We start from the raw sequence: 8031 nt of genomic DNA on the forward strand, positions 1-8031 counted from the left end.
GGTCTATAGTAAGATCCCTAGCTGGTCTGTAGTAAGATCCCTAGCTGGTCTATAGTAAGATCCCTAGCTAGTCTATAGCAAGATTCCTTGCTGGTGTATTGTAAGATCCCTAGCTGGTCTATATTAAGATCCCTATCTGGTCTGTACTAAGATCCTTAGCTGGTCTGTTGTAAGATCCCTAGCTGGTCTATAGTAAGATCCCTAGCTGGTCTATAGTTAGATCCCTAGCTGGTCTATAGTAAGATCCCTAGCTGGTCTGTAGTAAGATCCCTAGCTGGTCTGTAGTAAGATCCCTAGCTGGTCTGTAGTAAGATCCCTAGCTGGTCTATAGTAAGATCCCTAGCTGGTCTATAGTAAGATCCCTAGCTGGTCTATAGTAAGATCCCTAGCTGATCTATAGTAGGATCCCTAGCTGGTCTATAGTTAGATCCCTAGCTGGTCTATAGTAAGATCCCTAGCTGGTCTGTAGTAAGATCCCTAGCTGGTCTATAGTAAGATCCCTAGCTGATCTATAGTAAGATCCCAAGCTGGTGTATAGTAAGATCCCAAGCTGGTCTATAGTAAGATCCCAAGCTGGTCTATAGTAAGATCCCAAGCTGGTGTATAGTAAGATCCCAAGCTGGTCTATAGTAAGATCCCAAGCTGGTCTATAGTAAGATCCCTAGCTGGTCTATAGTAAGATCCCTAGCTGGTCTGTAGTAAGATCCCTAGCTGGTCTGTAGTAAGATCCCTAGCTGGTCTGTAGTAAGATCCCTAGCTGGTCTATAGTAAGATCCCTAGCTGGTCTATAGTTAGATCCCTAGCTGGTCTATAGTAAGATCCCTAGCTGGTCTATAGTAAGATCCCTAGCTGGTCTATAGTAAGATCCCTAGCTGGTCTATAGTAAGATCCTTAGCTGGTCTATAGTTAGATCACCTAGCTGGTCTATAGTTAGATCCCTAGCTGGTCTGTAGTAAGATCCCTAGCTGGTCTGTAGTAAGATCCCTAGCTGGTCTATAGTAAGATCCCTAGCTGGTCTATAGTAAGATCCTTAGCTGGTCTATAGTAAGATCCTTAGCTGGTCTGTAGTTAGATCCCTAGCTGGTCTGTAGTAAGATCCCTAGCTGGTCTGTAGTAAGATCCCTAGCTGGTCTGTAGTAAGATCCCTAGCTGGTCTATAGTTAGATCCCTAGCTGGTCTGTAGTAAGATCCCTAGCTGGTCTGTAGTAAGATCCCTAGCTGGTCTGTAGTAAGATCCCTAGCTGGTCTGTAGTAAGATCCCTAGCTGGTCTATAGTAAGATCCCTAGCTGGTCTGTAGTTAGATCCCTAGCTGGTCTGTAGTAAGATCCCTAGCTGGTCTGTAGTAAGATCCCTAGCTGGTCTGTAGTAAGATCCCTAGCTGGTCTGTAGTTAGATCCCTAGCTGGTCTGTAGTAAGATCCCTAGCTGGTCTGTAGTAAGATCCCTAGCTGGTCTGTAGTAAGATCCCTAGCTGGTCTGTAGTAAGATCCCTAGCTGGTCTATAGTAAGATCCCTAGCTGGTCTGTAGTTAGATCCCTAGCTGGTCTGTAGTAAGATCCCTAGCTGGTCTGTAGTAAGATCCCTAGCTGGTCTGTAGTAAGATCCCTAGCTGGTCTGTAGTAAGATCCCTAGCTGGTCTGTAGTTAGATCCCTAGCTGGTCTGTAGTAAGATCCCTAGCTGGTCTGTAGTAAGATCCCTAGCTGGTCTATAGTAAGATCCCTAGCTGGTCTGTAGTAAGATCCCTAGCTGGTCTGTAGTAAGATCCCTAGCTTGTCTGTAGTTAGATCCCTAGCTGGTCTGTAGTAAGATCCCTAGCTGGTCTGTAGTAAGATCCCTAGCTGGTCTATAGTTAGATCCCTAGCTGGTCTGTATTAAGATCCCTAGCTGGTCTATAGTTAGATCCCTAGCTGGTCTATAGTTAGATCCCTAGCTGGTCTATAGTTAGATCCCTAGCTGGTCTATAGTTAGATCCCTAGCTGGTCTATAGTTAGATCCCTAGCTGGTCTGTAGTAAGATCCCTAGCTGGTCTATAGTAAGATCCCTAGCTGGTCTATAGTAAGATCCCTAGCTGGTCTATAGTAAGATCCCTAGCTGGTCTATAGTAAGATCCCTAGCTGGTCTATAGTTAGATCCCTAGCTGGTCTATAGTTAGATCCCTAGCTGGTCTATAGTAAGATCCCTAGCTGGTCTGTAGTAAGATCCCTAGCTGGTCTATAATAGGTTCGGGCATTTCTAGGGAGTTTTTCCACACCTGCATTGCTTGCTGTTTGAGGTTTTAGGCTGGATTTCTGTACAGCACTTTGTGACATCAGCTGATGTAAGAAGGGCTTTATAAATAAAAGTTCAGTCAAGCTCAAGTCCAACTGAAAGTTACATTTGCAGGCTGCTGCACAGAAGTGTTTCACAACACCCTCTCTCAAGCACAAAACCTGGGGTTATGAATGGTTGAATATTCTGCTACTCCAAAATTCCCTAATGTTAGAAAACTTGAAAGACTCAATACCAACATGTGTCTATACCGTACTTTCAAATAAATATGTTGTGAAATAATGTGGTCTGTGTGAATGACATTGCAGGCAATCTTCTTCAGTGAAATAAACCCAAACCTGGACTCAACGCAAGAGCAAATCTAGAGATCAGGGCCCTTATTTATCAAGGATGTCAGGAATACTGATCTGGGATCAAGTCATCCCTGCCAACATGACCTTATTCATGATGATCAAAAAGATAAACTGATCCTAGATCAGCAGTCCTGCACTGAGACGTTTGATAAATATGGGCCCTGACTTGAGTCTGCTGATGCAGCACTTTCTTCAGGTTTTACATCCGTCTAAATATTCTACAGAAACTAGAGAGGAAAGTGAAAGATGAAAAGATGAAAGTTTGGTGTGAGAAAAGGAGAAGTGGAGGAGCTGTGTCAGGGTAATAAGAAGGAATCCACCTAACACTCCACAGTGGTACCATGTGACTTCTTAAAGTCCTATACAGTTTCTTGTAAACCACATGATCTTGGTTGACCTACAGTAGGGCCCTACAGTGCTTTACATCAGACTGGCTACCCAGTTAGCAACAAGCACTCAGCAGGCAGGTGTCTCTCCAACAGGCTAGCTACCCAGTTAGCATCAAGCACTGAACAGGCAGGTGGCTCTCCAAAATTATTTGGGTGGTGAGACAGCAGACTTGCTCACCTTACTGGCAGGGTGTCCGCTTTTAGATGCAAATCCTCCTGCCAGATAAAAATCAACCCACCAGAGATGCAAATCACATCATAAGTGCAAAACTCTGCTCACCCGCTGGTGGGGAGAGAACCTACAATAGGCCAGCTAGTGAACCTACAATAGGCCAGCTAGTGACCCTACAATAGACCAGCTAGTGACCCTAAAATAGACCAGCTAGTGGCCCTACAATAGACCGGCTAGTGACCCTAAAATAGACCAGCTAGTCACCCTACAATAGGCCAGCTAGTGACCCTACAATAGGCCAGCTAGTGACCCTACAATAGGCCAGCTAGTGACCCTACAATAGACCAGTTAGTGACCCTACAATAAGCCAGCTAGGGATTCTACAATAGGCCAGCTAGGGATTCTACAATAGGCCAGCTAGTAACCCTACAATAGGCCAGCTAGCAACCCTACAATAGGCCAGCTAGCAACCCTACAATAGGCCAGCTAGTGACCCTACAATAGGCCTGCTAGGGACTCTACAATAGACCAGCTAGTGACTCTAAAATAGGCCGGCTAGTGACCCTACAATAGACCAGTTAGTGACCCTACAATAGGCCAGCTAGCAACCCTACAATAGGCCAGCTAGCAACCCTACAATAGGCCAGCTAGGGATCCTACAATAGACCAGCTAGTGACCCTGCAATAGACCATCTAGGGATCCAACTATAGGCCTGCTAGGGATCCTACAGTAGGCCTGCTAGGGATCCTACAATAGGCCTGCTAGTGACCCTACAATAGGCCAGCTAGGGATCCTACAATAGACCAGCTAGGGATCCTACAATAGGCCAGCTAGTGACCCTACAATAGACTAGCTAGTGACCCTACAATAGACCAGCTAGTGACCCGACAATAGACCAGCTAGTGACCCTACAATAGGCCAGCTAGTGACCCTACAATAGACCAGCTAGTGACCCTACAATAGGCCAGCTAGTGACCCTACAATAAGCCAGCTAGTGACCCTAAAATAAGCCAGCTAGGGATCCTACAATAGACCAGCTAGTGACCCTACAATAAGCCAGTTAGGGATCCTATTATAGGCCAGCTAGTGACCCTACAATAGGCCAGCTAGTGACTCTACAATAGGCCAGCTAGTGACCCTACAATAGACCAGTTAGTGACCCTACAATAGACCAGTTAGTGACCCTACAATAGGCCAGCTAGTGACCCTACAGTAGGCCAGCTAGTGACCCTACAATAGACCAGCTAGTGACTCTACAATAGGCCAGCTAGTGACCCTACAATAGACCAGTTAGTGACCCTACAATAGGCCAGCTAGCGACCCTACAATAGGCCAGCTAGCGACCCTACAATAGGCCAGCTAGCAACCCTACAATAGGCCAGCTAGTGACCCTACAATAGGCCAGCTAGGGATCCTACAATAGACAAGCTAGTGACCCTACAATAAGCCAGCTAGGGATCCTACAATAGACCAGCTAGTGACCCTACAATAAGCTAGCTAGGGATCCTACTATAGGCCAGCTAGTGACCCTACAATAGGCCAGCTAGTGACCCTACAATAGGCCAGCTAGTGACCCTACAATAGGCCAGCTAGTGACCCTACACTAGACCAGCAAGTGACCCTACAATAGGCCAGCTAGTGACCCTACAATAGGCCAGCTAGTGACCCTAGTAGACCAGCTAGTGACCCTACAATAGACCATCTAGGGATCAAACTATAGACCTGCTAGGGATCCTACAGTAGGCCCGCTCGGGATCCTACAATAGGTCAGCTAGTGACCCTACAATAGGCCAGCTAGGGATCCTACAATAGACCAGCTAGGGATCCTACAATAGGCCAGCTAGTGACCCTACAATAGACCAGCTAGTGACCCTACAATAGACCAGCTAGTGACCCGACAATAGACCAGCTAGTGACCCTACAATAGGCCAGCTAGTGACCCTACAATAGGCCAGCTAGTGACCCTACAATAGGCCAGCTAGTGACCCTACAATAGGCCAGCTAGTGACCCTACAATAGGCCAGCTAGTGACCCTACAATAGGCCAGCTAGTGACCCTACAATAGGCCAGCTAGTGACCCTACAATAGGCCAGCTAGGGATCCTACAATAAGCCAGCTAGGGATCCTACAATAGACCAGCTAGTGACCCTACAATAAGCTAGCTAGGGATCCTACTATAGGCCAGCTAGTGACCCTACAATAGGCCAGCTAGTGACCCTACAATAGGCCAGCTAGTGACCCTACAGTAGACCAGATAGTGACCCTACAATAGGCCAGCTAGTGACCCTACAGTAGACCAGATAGTGACCCTACAGTAGACCAGCCAGCGACCCTACAACAGACCAGCTAGCGACCCTACAATAGACCAGCTAGTGACCCTACAATAGACCATATAGGGATTTTACTAAAGGCCTGCTAGGGATCCTACAATAGGCCTGCTATGGATCCTACAATAGACCATCGAGTGACCCTACAACAGGCCAGCTAGTGACCCTACAATAGGCCAGCTAGTGACCCTACAATAGGCCAGCTAGTGACCCTACAATAGGCCAGCTAGTGACCCTACAATAGGCCAGCTAGTGACCCTACAATAGGCCAGCTAGTGACCCTACAATAGACCAGCTAGTGACCCTACAATAGGCCACCTAGTGACCCTACAATAGACCAGTTAGTGACCCTACAATAGACCAGTTAGTGACCCTACAATAGACCATCTAGGGATCCAACTATAGACCTGCTAGGGATCCTACAGTAGGCCCGCTCGGGATCCTACAATAGGCCAGCTAGTGACCCTACAATAGGCCAGCTAGGGATCCTACAATAGACCAGCTAGTGACCCTACAGTAGGCCAGCTAGTGACCCTACAATAGACCAGCTAGTGACTCTACAATAGGCCAGCTAGTGACCCTACAATAGGCCAGCTAGTGACCCTACAATAGACCAGTTAGTGACCCTACAATAGGCCAGCTAGCGACCCTACAATAGGCCAGCTAGCGACCCTACAATAGGCCAGCTAGCGACCATACAATAGGCCAGCTAGTGACCCTACAATAGGCCAGCTAGGGATCCTAAAATAGACAAGCTAGTGACCCTACAATAAGCCAGCTAGGGATCCTACAATAAGCCAGCTAGGGATCCTACAATAGACCAGCTAGTCACCCTACAATAAGCTAGCTAGGGATCCTTCTATAGGCCAGCTAGTGACCCTACAATAGGCCAGCTAGTGACCCTACAATATGCCAGCTAGTGACCCTACAGTAGACCCGCAAGTGACCCTACAATAGGCCAGCTAGTGACCCTACAATAGGCCAGCTAGTGACCCTAGTAGACCAGCTAGTGACCCTACAATAGACCATCTAGGGATCAAACTATAGACCTGCTAGGGATCCTACAGTAGGCCCGCTCGGGATCCTACAATAGGCCAGCTAGTGACCCTACAATAGGCCAGCTAGGGATCCTACAATAGACCAGCTAGGGATCCTACAATAGGCCAGCTAGTGACCCTACAATAGACCAGCTAGTGACCCTACAATAGACCAGCTAGTGACCCGACAATAGACCAGCTAGTGACCCTACAATAGGCCAGCTAGTGACCCTACAATAGGCCAGCTAGTGACCCTACAATAGGCCAGCTAGTGACCCTACAATAAGCCAGCTAGGGATCCTACAATAGACCAGCTAGTGACCCTACAATAAGCTAGCTAGGGATCCTACTATAGGCCAGCTAGTGACCCTACAATAGGCCAGCTAGTGACCCTACAATAGGCCAGCTAGTGACCCTACAGTAGACCAGATAGTGACCCTACAATAGGCCAGCTAGTGACCCTACAGTAGACCAGATAGTGACCCTACAATAGACCAGCTAGCGACCCTACAATAGACCAGCTAGCGACCCTACAATAGACCAGCTAGTGACCCTACAATAGACCATCTAGGGATTTTACTAAAGGCCTGCTAGGGATCCAACTATAGACCATCTAGGGATCCTACAGTAGGCCCACTCGGGAATCTACAATAGGCCAGCTAGTGACCCTACAATAGACCAGCTAGTGACCCTACAATAGGCCAGCTAGTGACCCTACAATAGGCCAGCTAGTGACCCTACAATAGGCCAGCTAGTGACCCTACAGTAGGCCAGCTAGTGAACCTACAGTAGGCCAGCTAGTGACCCTACAATAGGCCAGCTAGTGACCCTACAATAGGCCAGCTAGTGACCCTACAGTAGGCCAGCTAGTGACCCTACAATAGGCCAGCTAGTGACCCTACAATAGGCCAGCTAGGGATCCTACAATAGACCAGCTAGGGAACCTACAATAGGCCAGCTTGGGAATCTACAATAGGCCAGCTAGTGACCCTACAATAGACCAGCTAGTGACCCTACAATAGGCCAGCTAGTGACCCTACAATAGGCCAGCTAGTGACCCTACAATAGGCCAGCTAGTGACCCTACAGTAGGCCAGCTAGTGAACCTACAGTAGGCCAGCTAGTGACCCTACAATAGGCCAGCTAGTGACCCTACAATAGGCCAGCTAGTGACCCTACAGTAGGCCAGCTAGTGACCCTACAATAGGCCAGCTAGGGATCCTACAACGTTGGCATTAAAGATGTATGTATACTGTACTACTAAGATATATATATAATGTGATTAAAGATGTATGTATGCTGTACTACTAAGATGTATATAATGTGATTAAAGATGTATGTGTACAGTACTACTAAGATATATATAATGTGATTAAAGATGTATGTATACTGTACTACTAAGATATATATAATGTGATTAATGATGTATGTATGCTGTACTACTAAGATATATATGTGATTAAAGATGTATGTATAGTACTAAG

The sequence above is a fragment of the Salmo salar genome, chromosome 08, assembly GCF_965601325.2.
Source record: "Salmo salar chromosome 08, fSalSal1, whole genome shotgun sequence".
NCBI classification, from domain to species: domain Eukaryota; kingdom Metazoa; phylum Chordata; class Actinopteri; order Salmoniformes; family Salmonidae; genus Salmo; species Salmo salar.